This window comes from Pongo pygmaeus, chromosome 10, assembly GCF_028885625.2.
Source record: "Pongo pygmaeus isolate AG05252 chromosome 10, NHGRI_mPonPyg2-v2.0_pri, whole genome shotgun sequence".
Taxonomy (NCBI): Eukaryota; Metazoa; Chordata; class Mammalia; order Primates; family Hominidae; genus Pongo; species Pongo pygmaeus.
In genome coordinates, this window is record NC_072383.2 from 92,239,908 (window position 1) to 92,254,882 (window position 14,975).

General features: G+C 46.2%; 1 protein-coding gene across 8 annotated transcripts in view; it reads left to right on the forward strand.

The window, feature by feature from the left end:
- CRADD (CASP2 and RIPK1 domain containing adaptor with death domain) overlaps nucleotides 1-14,975 on the forward strand; it is a 229,191-nt gene that overhangs the window by 136,581 nt on the left and 77,635 nt on the right. For 2 of the 8 annotated variants that reach the window (XR_008493055.1, XR_010122658.1), the window contains exons 3-4: nucleotides 3,423-3,500; nucleotides 3,886-3,977. The exons of 5 other annotated variants lie outside the window; for them this stretch is intronic. The gene's annotated coding sequence lies outside the window, so the exon portion shown is untranslated. The remainder of the gene's footprint in view (nucleotides 1-3,422; nucleotides 3,501-3,885; nucleotides 3,978-14,975) is intronic. One more of the 8 variants, XR_010122659.1, reaches the window with a different exon arrangement.

The window sequence follows — 14,975 nt, forward strand, 5'->3', positions numbered from 1 at the left end:
GGTGTGGGCTGTAGACATATTGTTTTCCCATAACTACTGTCATTCAAACAGGATCTAGTTTCTTGGCATGAGCAAATTGTTCCCGCTGAATACACACACTATGTCTGCTATGGGGCAAGGCAAAGCGAATCCTCCAAGGAACTGGATGGATTTTTCATTCCGAGATAAGCAGTTTTTCTGTGGGGGCAGGGGAGATGGAGAGGAGCCAGCTTCACTCTCTGTTCATGCGAGTTTTGAATGAAATGAGTAAAGTTCATGTTCCCCCCAGAGTACACAAGGTTCAAGTGGGATTACCCAGTGGGAATCCAGCCCGATTGTAATTTAACTTGTTCGAGGGATCTAAATATTTAATCTGCCTTCATCACGAATCCTAGAATCCTATGTAAGCAGCAAAGGCCGAGGCTCTGAAAGTAAACACTGCAGTTAGAATCAGAAGTGTTGCAACTAGCACAACTGCTGCTATGACGTCCTACAAACTTTGGAGAGTGCCAGAGGAAGCTAGCCTGAGAGCACAGAACTGGCAGTCACGAGGCCTGTGTTCTCCAGCTTCGCCTGCCACCAACTCTCTGAGCCTCCAGGCCTCCTTTGTCCAGTAAGGACACAAGCAAAGCATCTCAGAAGACAAGTCATTTTCTTTTTTTTTTTTTTTTCTACAGTGGCTGGACTAATTTACATTTTTTTTTTTTTTTAAGTATTTATTGATCATTCTTGGGTGTTTCTCGGGGAGGGGGATATGGCAGGGTCATAGGATAATAGTGGAGAGAAGGTCAGGAGATAAACACATGAACAAAGGTCTCTGGTTTTCCTAGGCAGAGGTCCCTGCGGCCTTCTGCAGTGTTTGTATCCCTGGGTACTTGAGATTAGGGAGTGGTGATGACTCTTAAAGAGCATGCTGCCTTCAAGCATCTGTTTAACAAAGCACATCTTGCACCGCCGTTAATCCATTTAACCCTGAGTTGACACAGCACATGTTTCAGAGAGCATGGGGCTGGGGGAAAGGCCATAGATCAACAGCATCCCAAGGCAGAAGAATTTCTCCTAGTCAGAACAAAATGGAGTCTCCTAAGCCCACCTCTTTCTACACAGACACAGCAACAATCTGATCTCTCCTTCCTTTCCCCACACTTCCCCCCCCTTCTTTTCAACATAACCGCCATCCTCCTCACGGCCCGCTCCCGATGGTCGCTGTCTCTTCGGAGCTGTTGGGTACACCTCCCAGACAGGGCGGCCGGGCAGAGGCGCTCCTCACTTCCCAGACGGGGCGGCCGGGCAGAGGCGCTCCTCACTTCCCAGACGGGGCGGCCGGGCAGAGGCGCTCCTCACTTCCCAGACGGGGCGGCCGGGCAGAGGGGCTCCTCACTTCCCAGACGGGGCGGCCGGGCAGAGGCGCTCCTCACTTCCCAGACGGGCGGCCGGGCAGAGACGCTCCTCACTTCCTCCCAGACGGGGCGGCTGGGCAGAGGCGCTCCTCACTTCCTCCCAGACGGGGCAGCAGCCAGGCAGAGACGCTCCTCACTTCCCAGATGGGGCGGCCGGGCAGAGGTGCTCCTCACTTCCCAGATGGGGCGGCTGGGCAGAGGTGCTCCTCACTTCCTCCCAGGCGGGGAGGCAGCCGGGCAGAGGCGCTCCTCACCTCCCAGACGGGGCGGCCGGGCAGAGGCGCTCCTCACTTCCCAGATGGTGCGGCCGGGCAGAGGCGCTCCTCACTTCCCAGACGTGGCGGCCGGGCAGAGGCGCTCCTCATCTCCCAGACAGGGCGGCCGGGTATAGGCGCTCCTCACCTCCCAGGCGGGGCAGCCGGGCAGAGGCGCTCCTCACTTCCCAGACGAGGCGGCCGGGTAGAGGCGCTCCTCACCTCCCAGGCGGGGCCGCCGGGCAGAGGCGCTCCTCACCTCCCAGACGGGGCAGCCGGGCAGAGGCTCTCCTCACATCCCAGACGATGGGCGGCCGGGCAGAGGCGCTCCTCACTTCCTATACGGGATGGCGGCCGGGCAGAGGCTCTCCTCACTTCCCATACGGGGCGGCCGGGCAGAGGGGCTCCTCACATCCCAGACGATGGGCGGCCAGGCAGAGACGCTCCTCACTTCCTAGACGGGGTGGCGGCCGGGCAGAGGCTCTCCTCACTTCCCATACGGGGCGGCCGGGCAGAGGGGCTCCTCACATCCCAGACGATGGGCGGCCAGGCAGAGACGCTCCTCACTTCCTAGACGGGGTGGCGGCCGGGCAGAGGCTCTCCTCACTTCCCATACGGGGCGGCCGGGCAGAGGGGCTCCTCACATCCCAGACGATGGGCGGCCAGGCAGAGACGCTCCTCACTTCCTAGACGGGGTGGCGGTGGGGCAGAGGCTGTAATCTTAGCACTTTAGGAGGCCAAGGCAGGCGGCTGGGAGCTGGAGGCTGTAGCGAGCCAAGATCACGCCACTGCACTCCAGCCTGAGCAACATTGAGCACTGGGTGAGCGAGACTCCGTCTGCAATCCCAGCACCTCGGGAGGCCGAGGCGGGCAGATCACTCGAGGCCAGGAGCTGGATACCAGCCCCGTCAACACGGCGAAACCCCGTCTCCACCAAAAATACAAAGACCAGTCAGGCGTGGCGGCGCGCGCCTGCAATCCCAGGCACTCGGCAGGAGGAGGCAGGAGAATCACAGGAGCCCGAGGCAGGGAGGTTGCAGCGAGCCGAGATCACGGCAGTACAGTCCAGCTTTGGCAACAGAGGGAGACCGAAAAAAGAAGGAGAGGGAGACCGAAGAAAGAGGAGGGAGGGGGAAGGGGAGGACAAGTCATTTTCATAACTGGAAATGAGACAGAGCCAACAGGGATGCGTGAAACCAGCCACATAAATTGTGAAACCTACGTGATCATGTATATGTACAATGTTTTCTTTAAAAAATTACCAGTCCTAGATCTAATATCAATTTTTTGTATGATTTTGCCCCACATTTTGCTCAAATTATGCAGTGTTTGAAAGAGATTCTCTGCAAAGGTTGGAATCACCCCCTTGGGTCCTGGTAGCAATCTGTGAAGGTAGCTTTTTAGATGTCACAATGATTGGGGGTGGGGTGCTGGTGACATTGGATGGGCAGGTGCAGAACTGCTAAACAATGCTCCGGGCAATCCCACAAAGCGACCACCTGGCCCATATCTAGCATGACTTTCATGTCCCGCCAGACATTCAAGGAATCCAACTATGTTTTCTATATAAACATATAGTATTTTTCACATCTGAAAATATGCACTGAATTTTCCAGGAGTGTGTATAAATAGAGGTAAGATTGTACTTTATTTTGCTCAGAACTTTACCAAGAGTTATTAATAATCTCCAAAAAATCAAATTATAACAAACACTAATGATGTTTGAGTCACTAAGCAACACACTTATATCTGTCTGCATTGTGATATCACATTCGTGATTATTCTACAGGTACAAGAATCTGAGCCTCCCTTGTCCTTTAGAGCAATCAAGCAGAGTATCCACATACTGAAATACACAACATTTTCTGTAAGCTATTTTCTTTTTCATTTCTCCTTTGTATTACAGTTTTCATGTTATATTAATTTAAAAACATGGGCAGGTTATATGATCTATGGATTTTATACCAGATTAGCAGAGTACTGTAAAATGTTTGTTATAAAAAGTGTGTTTTATCTGATTGGGTTGAAAACTACTGGGCCAGGTAATCCTAAAGTCTCTTAGCTTTTAAATTTTGTGAGCCTGTGAGATTATTTAGCCAAATGCCTTCATTTCTACTGGTGAGTAAACTGAAGCCCATTAAGTCTTTCATGCATTGTATTGCATTCAGAAATTGCTGTGATCATTGGGAGCGGGAATGAAACAACCAAGCAAAAGAATATGATTTTAGTTTATTCTCTCCTTTCTTTTCCAGGGTTACAAAGGCCCAGGAATAGCTAGTTAGCTTGCCCTGGTGTCACTGCTCACTCCTGTGAAGAGTAAGGATAAACCATGAGGACAGTAGCGGTAATGGTGAAACAGAAAGAACACAGAAAGCTGATTCTAGAGTAGGGCTATCTAACAGAAATATCATGCAAGCCACCAATTGGAGCCACATATGTGGTTTACATTTGGAAGTAGCTACATTTTAAAAAGTAAAAAGAATATGTAACATTAATTTGAATGATTTATTTAACCCAGTATATTCAAAGTATTATTATTTCAACATGAAAGGAATAGATTATTGTTTTTTAAAGGCTTAATTTTATTTATTTATTTACTTATTTACTTATTTTTTGAGATGGAGTCTTGCTCTGTCGCCCAGGCTGGAGTGCAGTGGTGTGATCTCAGCTCACTGCAACCTCCGCCTCTGGGGTTCAAGCAATTCTCCTGCCTCAGCCTCCCAAGTAGCTGGGATTACAGGAGTGTGCCGTGATGCCTGGCTAAATTTTTTTTTTTTTTTTTTTTTTTTTGGTAGAGACAGGGTTTCACCATGTTTGTCAGGCTGGTCTCAAAATCCTGACCTCAAGTCATCTGCCTGCCTCGGCCTCCCAAAGTGCTGGGATTACAGGCGTGAGCCACCATACCCTGCCAGAAAACAATTATTAATGAGATATTTTATGCTTCTTTTATACTAAGCCTTCAAAATCTGGTGTGCACTTCACATTTAGAGCACACTTCAATTCAGACACAGGTCATTTCAAGTGCTCAGTAGCCACACATGTCTAGTGGCTGCCATACTGGGTAGTGCAGCTCTAGTGCAATGGCTTTCAGCAGTTCTTCTGCTTCTACCCAGTTCACCTGTCTAGGCAGGAGACTTCCCATCCCTGTAGAATGACAATGGATGGGGAACGGGGGTGCAGCAAGTGGAGTTTACCATCACCTACTCCCTGCACTCGTCTGTGCACTAGAGTCATAGGCTTTAAAAATGTGAGACGGTTTCTGCTAAGACTTACTTGCAAGGTTATGCGACGATGTAGCAGGGTTCAAGCCTTGGAAGAGATAACTAGTGATCTGAAATCAGAGGTCTGGATTTGGAGAAGTGGTTGCTTGCCAGGAATTAGAGGGCTTGGTCCTGTAGAACTTTTACTGAATAATTTTACAAATATACTATTTTTAAAGTAATACCTTTTTTTTTTCTCATTGCATCTTAATCTCGTTTGGCTCATTCATGGTGCACAAATATAAAAGGTATTAGACCAGATGATTGTTTAAGTCTCTCCTTGTCACTGTCACTGTCTCCTAATTTGGAAGGAGGTCCGTCAGAGACTCAGATCTGGTCCTTCAAGAGATTGTGACTTCCGGCCAGGTCTCTCCCCAAGTGGCTCTGAGGTTTTTGAAGTGTGTTTTCAATGCTCAAGAGCTGTCTATGTTCAGCTGTGTGTGTGCTTGTGTTGTGGAGTCGGGGTCGGGACAGGGAACGTGGAGCTTAACCAGGCAAAGTGCTTTACATCTATGACTCTGTTGAATCAGTGGAACAACCATTTGAGGTCGATGCTGTCATTATTCTCATTTTCCACAAAAGGAAACAGAGGCAACAGAGGTTAAGCAACTCCTCCAAGGTCACAGTGGCTGTCGCCATTTCATTCTTTATGGTTGGTGGACTGAATTTTCTTTCTTGGTGGAAACCTGCCTGCCCCTTCTTAGTCATCCTTCTTTTCCTCTTTTTCATGACATCTTTTTCCCTTTTCTTCCCCTACTCCTCGACCACAAACATGCATCAGATGAGAAGCACCTCATCAAAAAGCAGGCTGGGGGCTTCGGATCCATTCTCAGTGGCCCTTAGACTTCTCAACTGGTTTTGCATTTGATGGCTCACATTCCTTCTTCAGGAAGCTCAGGCTGGGAATGCGTGACACTCTCCTCTCACTTGGTCATTCTACAGCCAGTCAGGGATCCTGTTGGCCTGCCTTCTCTTGGGGACCCAGAATGTGGGAGCTGTTGCTACTACTGTTGCAGCCTTAACCTGTCATAGGAAGAAAAGCTGCTTTCCAAGACCAGAGGAAGGCTGCTGTCCATGCAGCGGTGGCTTGTGGATGGGCAGGGCCCCGCCAGGGTCCCCCCCTCCAGGTCTGGTCCTCAGCTTCGCAAACCAAGGGATTCCCGAACCCAGAGCAGATCAGGCTCGGAAAAGAGATGGGAGAAACAGATTCATGAACCGGTGTATAAATCAGAACACCTGTTTATTAATGGGTTAAGAGAAAAATTCCTCCTACAAGGACACGAACATGCATGCTTGCAGGTCAGCATATTTTTCTCTCTGTAGAAAACCTTGTGTGAAGAGCCAGATTATTATCTGAGGGTTATTTAATGTACTTGGAAACAGAGCTAGGAGAGTTAGATTATTGCTGAAAATCTAAGTATTTATATTTGAAGAAGTGTGATACAAAAAGGTACCTAGTGAAAAGGCGCCCTCTCCTTCACACCTCCCCACTCCCCACTCCCTAGCCCCTTCCCAGGGGCAACCCTTAGGACCAATGTCTTCTGTAAGTTCAGTTGCCTGAGGCCTCCATTTCCTTGGCAGGGGTGGAGCTGCTGTGCAGGCCAGGTGACCTGTGTCTTCTGGTTAGGCTCCCTTCCTAGACGGGTTTTGTCTTGACATACTAGCGGGTGGGAGGTGGGGAGGAACATAAGCCGAGGGAGTGATAGAGGCCACTTGGCAGAGGAGGCATGCAGGGGTTTATGAGTTAGAAATATCTGCAGAGGGGGCAAGGGGCGGGGCGAGGAGTGACCCAGTGACAACAGAAAGGAGTGTCCCCAGACCCCTGGCAGGGAGCAGACAGTGGCTGTTCTCTGACACTTATCAGCCCCTAAGGAACAGGACAGGAAGGAAAACCACAGGGTGAGAGAACTGGGGAGACTCTGTCCCTGAAAAATCCTCCCAAAGAGACAGAGCATGATCCAAAACCTCGTGAGAGGCGGCTTGGCCCCACAGCATCTGTGCCATAGCATAGGTCAGTCCTGTCATAGAGTGCAACCAGGTCAGGTGCCTTCCAGCTTCAATGCCATGATCTAGAGACCGCACTGGGGAGGATCTGCAGCAAGAAAGAACAATTAGCCAATTCATTATGTTGACATTTCTAGCTACAAGGCCAGTATTTTACAAAATAAGGCCTTTTCCCTTAATTAAGGTTGTGACAGATAAAAGTATATTCCCAGCTGACTCATGTCACCCATGTGGGCAGGCCTATTATCCCTACTTGGCCCGCCCTGTCCGCCTATGAGGGCTGGCTCTGTCTGCGTACTCTTGGCAGCTTTATAAAGGATTCAGAAGGAATAAACACAGGGCCTGGTTCCTGCCCTTCATCCAGAAGAGAAGACTCATTCATACACATGATCCAAGCCAGCAAACTTTAGTTGCTCAAGAACAGGAAAATAAGGCTAATGAAGGAGGAGAACATCTAGAAACCAGCTCAAGCAAGGAGCAGGGGTATTTAATGTGGAAGGGTGAGAACTAAAAGTAGCCTTGAATACCATTTCTGACGTTTGAAGAGGCAGCAAAGCTTAATGTGTGGTGGTTAAAGGCATGACTCAGGAGCCAGATTACTTGGTTCAAATTCTGATTAAACATCTCTGGCCTGTTCACACAAGGCAAGTTACTTCATCTCTCTGTGCCTCAGTTTCCTCATTTAAGAAAGTGAAGATAAAGAAAATTTAAAAAAAAGAAAGTGAAGATAATATGATAGCTATCCTTCAGGGCAATTGTGAGAGGTAAGCAGGCTAACACATGGTAAATACTCAGAACAATGCCTGGTAGGGCAAACACTATAGAAGTACTTGTTACTTGGTGTGCGTAAGAGGGCAGGGAGCTGACTGTGGGTTGCACCACATAAACAAAGGAGAATCAGTGAAAAATCTTCTTCAGTATATAGATTAACTGTTTCTTTTCATATTAGAGTTAGCCAACAGAAGACTTCAAAAATAATGAGCAAAGAAAACTCCAGAGTTCGAAGGGTTTGATTCTCTAACTCAAACCCATGTGGGTTCTGCAAATCTAGTCATTGACTTGACGTTTTTCGCTCTGATATCACCCAGGCATCTCATGCTTCACATGTTCAAAAGTCATCTCTGGTTCCCATGTCTACCTGCTCCTCCTTCAGTCTTTTCCATACCAGCCACCCAGTCATTCAAGGTAGAAACTGGACCATCAGCCCCCTTTGATGCTTCCCTCTGTCTTGCCCCTGTATTTAATCAGTCACAAACAGATGTCCATTCTACCTCCTCAGTATCTTTGGAGCCTGTCTTTTTTTTCTTCCACAGCCACTGCCTCCATTCGAGTTCAAGAATCATCAGCATCCCTCCCCTGTAGGAACTTTCTAGCTTGCCATCTTGTTTTACCCCTGCCCCATGGCTAGAAAACCTGCAGGGCACCTTGATATAGAAAAAGTGTGCTCCCCAAGGTCAGGAGATAGAGACCTTCCTGGCTAACACGATGAAACCCCATCTCTACTAAAAAAGAAAAAATACAAAAAATTAGCTGGGCACAGTGGTGGGCGCCTGTAGTCCCAGCTACTTGGGAGGCTGAGGCAGGAGAATGGCATGAACTCAGAAGGTGGAGCTTGCAGTGAGCCGAGATCATACCACTGCACTCCAGCCTGGGCAACAGAGCGAGATTCTGTCTCCAAAAAAAAAAAAAAAAGCATGCTCCCCTCTGAGAAGACGCATCACTGGGCCAGGCCTTTATGCAGCCGAGGGGCCAGATTTCCCCATTGCTTGCCACTCAGCTGGTGCTCATGTGTTTCCCACACTGGCTTGACCAAGTATAGTGGTTCTTCTTTTCAGTTCATTCTTCCCACAGCAGTCGGGATGAATTTGTGAAAATGTAAATTGGATCATGCCCCATTTCTCTCTAATATCACCCCCATGCCCAGTCCCTCTTGGTTTCCTGTTGCCCTTGAGCTCCAGATCAAATCCCAGCTCTGTCCTGTCACCTGCAGTCCCACGCTGTGTCATTTCTGGCTGCATTATCAAATGGCCATTCATCGGGAAGGAGATTTTGCTGTAAAAACATGCTCTAGAGTAGATCATAGAATGTTAGCTCTTAAAGAGAGCTTAGAGACACTGCCTAATGCAGAGGCCAAAGACTGTGCTCCTGAGGGCTGTAGCCAGCTTGCAGATACATTTTGCCTGGCTCACAGCATTTAAAAATCTTTTTAATTAGTTGACACTATTTAAAATAGAGATTTTACCTAAAATATAGACCCATGGCTACTCCTCAAAGATTAGCAGATGCGGAGACATTGGACCCTTCTTTCAGGGCGACAGTTGGCTGCTTCTGAGCTGCCACTGTCCCCTGAGATGGGGCATGCCTGCCCCAGTTCTCCCCAGCCCGCATAGCTCTGTGTTCTATACTCATTTATATTCCCTACCAGGCCCCTGTAGACATTGACATTTTCAGCTCCTAAGCTCGTTCAACCTCTTCATTTTACAGGTTTGGAAGGTGAGACCAGAGAGCTGGCACATCGGTCTCTAGATCATGTACTGGATCATGAAACATCTAATGGCTTCTGACTCCCAGTCCCCTATTCCCTCTGTTGAACCATAGCTACCTCTCCATGGAAAATGAAAAAGAAACACACCATGTAACTTGATTAATTATCCTTCCTGCTGTGACTGCTAGCCAAAGTGCCTTTTAGTTGTTTTGCTTATATCTGTTGCCACGTGAAAATTGGAACATATGGTCTGGAGGGCCAAGATGGTATTCTAAGAATATCTCATACCCTGCATGAAACTAGACCAAAGAAGAAAGGTAGAGAAATAGAGAGGATTGAAAATGACAGGGAAAATAAAATCTGGACAGGTTTTGAGAGGGGCACAGCCTCTTCCTTGTGGTGTTGCAGGACGGTGGGGAGTCAGTTGGGTTTCCACTCTTTAAGGGATGTGAACATCAAGATGTAGACAGCAGGCCAGGCGTGGTGGCTCATGCCTGTAATCCCAGCACTTTGGGAGGCCGAGGCAGGTGGATCACTTGAGGCCAAGAGTTCGAGACCAGCCTTGCCAACATGGTGAAACCCCATCTCTACTAAAAATACAAAAATTAGCCAGGCGTGGTGGTGGGCGCCTGCAATCCTAGCTACTTGGGAGGCTGAGGCACGAGAATTGCTTGAGCCTGGGAGGCAGAGGCTGCAGTGAGCTGAGATTGCACCACTGCACTCCAGCCTGGGTGACAGAGGAAGACTCAGTCTCAAAAAAAAAAAGATGTAGACAGCAATGAGTCAGTGGCACAAAAAGAATTGAAAGGCCTTTTCTTCTTTAGGCTTGATGCCCCATCCTACCCTGCCACTCCCTTAGAATTACTGTGGACAGGCAGAGCACTGCCAAAAAGGGAAATTTGTCATTTGCCTTGGGGAACAATGGCTTTCACCAATCAAGAGGCAAAATCAACCACAGTTTCAGAGCCTGGAGTAAGATGGAAAAATCTTCCTGTTGTCTTTAGAGGAGGAGGTTACATCATTTCATATGGAAATGAGCCTTGACAACCCCCACATCCCCTGATACTGCATCCTTTTTGTACCACAGTGAATTGTTGCCATGAAGCTGAGACAAGGCTTGGCATGGGCAGCTCCAGGCATGGGCAACTGCAGACCTCATCCTTGTGGTGATCCTGGGCTCCTTCTTCATAAGCAATAGAGAAGCAGACTGTTTGGGAGGAGGAAAAAGTAGTGATGGGACAAGTTCCCAAAAAGAAGCCATGGGAGGGAGTTCAGTGTTACATGCAGTCACCTTTTGGGTTTTGTCTCTATTGGATTATTCTGTTTTTTGTTTCTCATTGGAGTCTAGAAATGTTTAATGATACTTGATGGTACTTCCTTTATCCATATAAAAGTATATCTAAGAACTTCTGCATATATTAACACTCTGTAATGATTAAGCCAATGTAATTAGAATATTGTATCAGCAAGAGAAATATTTTTCTCTAGACTTAGATAGATAAATCAAATTTTTTCTTTCAAATCTCTGTGCAGTTGCACCAAAATGGAAATCATTTTTATGATTTCATGGCTTGTCATCTCCTTACAACAGCAGACTAATGAACATGATTTATGCAAACAAAATATACTCATTTAAGAGTATGCTCACATTGGCCGGGCACGGTGGCTCACACCTGTAATCCCGGCACTTTGGGAGGCCAAGGCAGGAGGATCACCAGGTCAGGAGTTCGAGACTAGCCTGGTCAACTTGGTGAAACCATGTCTCTACTGAAAATACAAAATTAGCCTGGCGTGGTGGCAAGTGCCTGTAATCCTAGCTACTCAGGATGCTGAGACAGGAGAATCGCTTGAACCCAGGAGGTGGAAGTTGCAGTGAGCCGAGATCATGCCATTGCATTCCAGCCTAGGAAATGAGCAAAACTCTGTCTCAAAAACAAACAAACAAACAAAAAAAAAAAAAAGAAGAAGAAGAATATGCTAGCATTGTTGATTTGATTTATAGACTCCCAAGGGCCTGTTCCTCTGACCCTCTTAATGAATACACCAAAAGAGTGATTGATGGATTAATAACTTAGCACCATCCCCTTTCACTTCCTACCCTTAGACTAAAACAATTTTTTCAAATTACTTCTACTAATGTTGTACTTTCATTAATTGGTTGGATCAACAGGGTAGAAAGCTGTTTTCTTTTTCTTTTAAGAATTCTCTGCCACTAAGTTCTTCCAGCCTAAGAATGTTCATTCACTATAATACCTCTTCAGTTCAGGCATTTATTTACTTGAAGTGTGAATCCATTGCTGTTCTCATCGTGTCTAACTTTGTCTTTTTAGAAGTAAGGTATTTTTCCTTGCCTGTGGTTCACGCAGAAGTGGAGATAATGATTGTGTTGAGAATTCAGGGAGAGCCTACAAGTAGGTAATAGAGGTGGGAAGTGGAGTGAGGAATAGTCAGAAGAGAAAGAAGCAAGGCTATTGGAATGGAGAAGTCTAAAGAGACTGTACTAGAAGGAGCTCGCATCATTAAAACCTAGCTGCACAGGCCTGGGAAATTGCCAAATATCAGAGAGTCTACAGCTGAAGCAGCTTGGGAACCACTTCTCTCTGCAGTAAAAATGCTGAGTTGTGGAGAACACAGTGACCCAAACTGATGAAATAATGAAATACATGGTGTTTCCCCAGTCAATGGAAAGCTGCTTTTTACCGTGTTCCAAAACACTGGTTCCGTTTGGTGTGTATTTTGTTTTTATTTGTAATACCCTACTTTGATGTTTCCTGGAAACTCTCCTTTGAGTCTGTGAGTTTTGGTGTAAGCTCAGTGGCAATGTTACCCTCACCTCTAGGCTGCTGTAGGACACACCCCGGTCTCATTTTCAGTGTCTCAGCATACTTTCCAATGCTTCCAGTAATGGATTGTGCAAAACACAAAACCAAAAGCAGATGGGACATATGTAGATAAGCTGTTTCATTTTTCATCCCTATAATTTCCTAGGTTTGATAGCACTTCAATTTTCTAACCATAAAAGCTGCTTCTGTGCTCTTTGGAAAACACACACACACACACACACACACACACACATACACACACACATACACATACACACACACTACCAGGAAGCAGGCTAAAAGAATATTACATGGGGTTTTTGTGTTGTTTTTCTTCTTTCTTTTTAAAAGAAGTACCTTGCTGCTGGAAAAGAAGTCAAAAAAATTGCTTTGAAGAGTATATTTACCAGAGTTCAGTTTACTTAGGGAACTGTTGTGTTAACACCGAAGAATACATTAGAACGCATCATTCTATGATACATTATCAGAGCTGAAGCTGAAACCTAGCCTTCTGCCGAGTGGTATTCCTGAAGCCAGTCACTCTTAGAAATGGTAATATTTATTTACCAGAACTTTAAGTGCTGATTGTGGTGTCTGCGTCTCCTGCCCAGGGGGAATGGCTCTTCTGTCCATGGAATGTGATAGCCCAGCAAGAGGTAAAAGCTGCCCCTGGACAGAGTGAAGCATGTAGAGGGAGGTGGAGTGAATTACAGCTGTCTCTTTGGACCACTCATCTTTTTTGCCAATTAAATGTTTACATTATCTTTTGGCTCAGATAGATGTCCCAAGTATGTATTCATTAATACAAGGGGCTTGTTCCAAATCGATCATGAAAATAAGTTTTTGCTGTTGGTATTTTTTGTTAAAGTACATCTAACCCCAAAACTGTTTGATGAGGGCAGTTTCCCTCAGGCTGTAAAATGAATTAAGGGAGCACTCTTCTCTGCAGTCATTTTCTTCCCGTGTTGGTTCTAGGCTCAACCATTTAGATGTCTCTAGTATCTGCATAGTCGGGGAATTATACTTGAACTAGCCCGAAATTGCTGCCCAGTAATCCTGTTTCTCGCTCAAGAGATTTATCAACATTCATCTAACCAGAGACTTAGCAGGACATAGAGAATCATCTAGAAGAGCACTGACTCTAGAGCCAGACAGACCTGGAGCCAGACAGGCTCTGTCACTTACTAGTCTGAGTGATTTGGGGCAAGTTATTCAGCTTCTCCAAATATTAGTGACCCGTTGGGAGAAGATGATGGTGATACCTATCTTGTGGCGATGGCTTTAGGAGTAAAAGTGTTTCCTTTGTTTTCCTTTCTCCTTGTTTTAAAATGATAGGAGGGAGCACACTTATTTCAAAACTCTCTGAACTGGAAGGGGCTGTGTTAGAAACTGTTTCTAAGCTTGGAATGGAGCATGTGTCATATTTGTCATACAGTGGAGAGGGAAATGACTTCTCTTATTTCTCTTCTCTGTTATCCACCCAATAGCTAGGAGATAAAACATAGGGCTGGCTAAGCCTAGGAGAAGCACAGCAGTATTAGGCTGTGGGAACCTATTTTGCTTAACCTCTTTCTGGCAAAAGGAGGAGCCACCGCCACCAAAAAAGGGCAAGCAGGATGTCCAGTACCTCTCTCCCTAACTTTTCAGACCCTTTGATGCCACAGAGGAAAACAGGCATATCGGCAACATGGCCCCTCTGCCTCCTGCTTCCATCTCTCTGATGGTTTTGTTTTCCCCATTAATACAAGCACAGTTCCTTTTAAATGAACAGAAAGTGAGACAAATACATCCCTAGAATCTGACAAGTGTTTATGGAATTCTGTGCTTTTATTTTCTCTTCTACCTATAAAGTGCATGAGTGGCAGGGCTGAACTGTCTTCAGGAAAATCTGAAAGCCCGGAACTTATTAACATGCTTGACACCTGCCTCTACGAGGGACTTCTGAAGCCAGAGATATTCTTTGTAACTGAGGTCCATCTGTTGCACAGATTTTTAATTCAGATATTCTTCCTTCTCAAGCCAAGGCTGAGAGAGCAGCCAATTTTGTGGAAAGATTTCTTTAATAAGAAATGAATAAAACTATCAATGCTAAATAAAATAGACCGCTGTGAAACTTGGGTTAAATCCCACAGGGAAGAGTATGTGAGATTAACTGCATTATATAACAAGACCGCCTTTAATAGCTGGCACGATTCTTTTTGTTGTTCCAAGGGAGAAGCAGCCAAGACTAGAACCAAAGCACATGATATTATTTTAAAGTGCTGCAGCCTCTGGAATTTTTCCTCGGAGAGATGTCAGGATCCCAAGTCTTCCTGTGATTTATAGTTGTTTTAAATGTTTAATACTTTTTACATTTTCAAAGCTATATCCTCTGCTTCCAGCAGCCTAGGGGTATGTTTCTGTTGCTTTGAAAGATGATTTCCAAATGGGAAGTTTTAAAACTGTGTGAAAAGGAGGTCTTACAGTACTGGGTGTTTGAGTGATTTTTAAATGGATGAAAGGGAGAAGGCTGTAAGGCAGGGCCCATGGAGTCTTTTTCTCAGTTCCTTATGATGACCCAACAGAGAAGTGGCTGGAGAGAACTTTCAGAGTATCGCCACCTTCACGCAGCAAACATCGCTGAACCAGACACTCCCAGACCTCAGCGAGCTCACTGTCAGGTATGGCTGGCAAGCAAGTGTTAGGTTGAGCCGTGTGAAACTGCCGTTGTTGTAGACCAGAAATGTTAGAATATTGACAATTTCAAATGACTCAACCTAATAATTAGATGA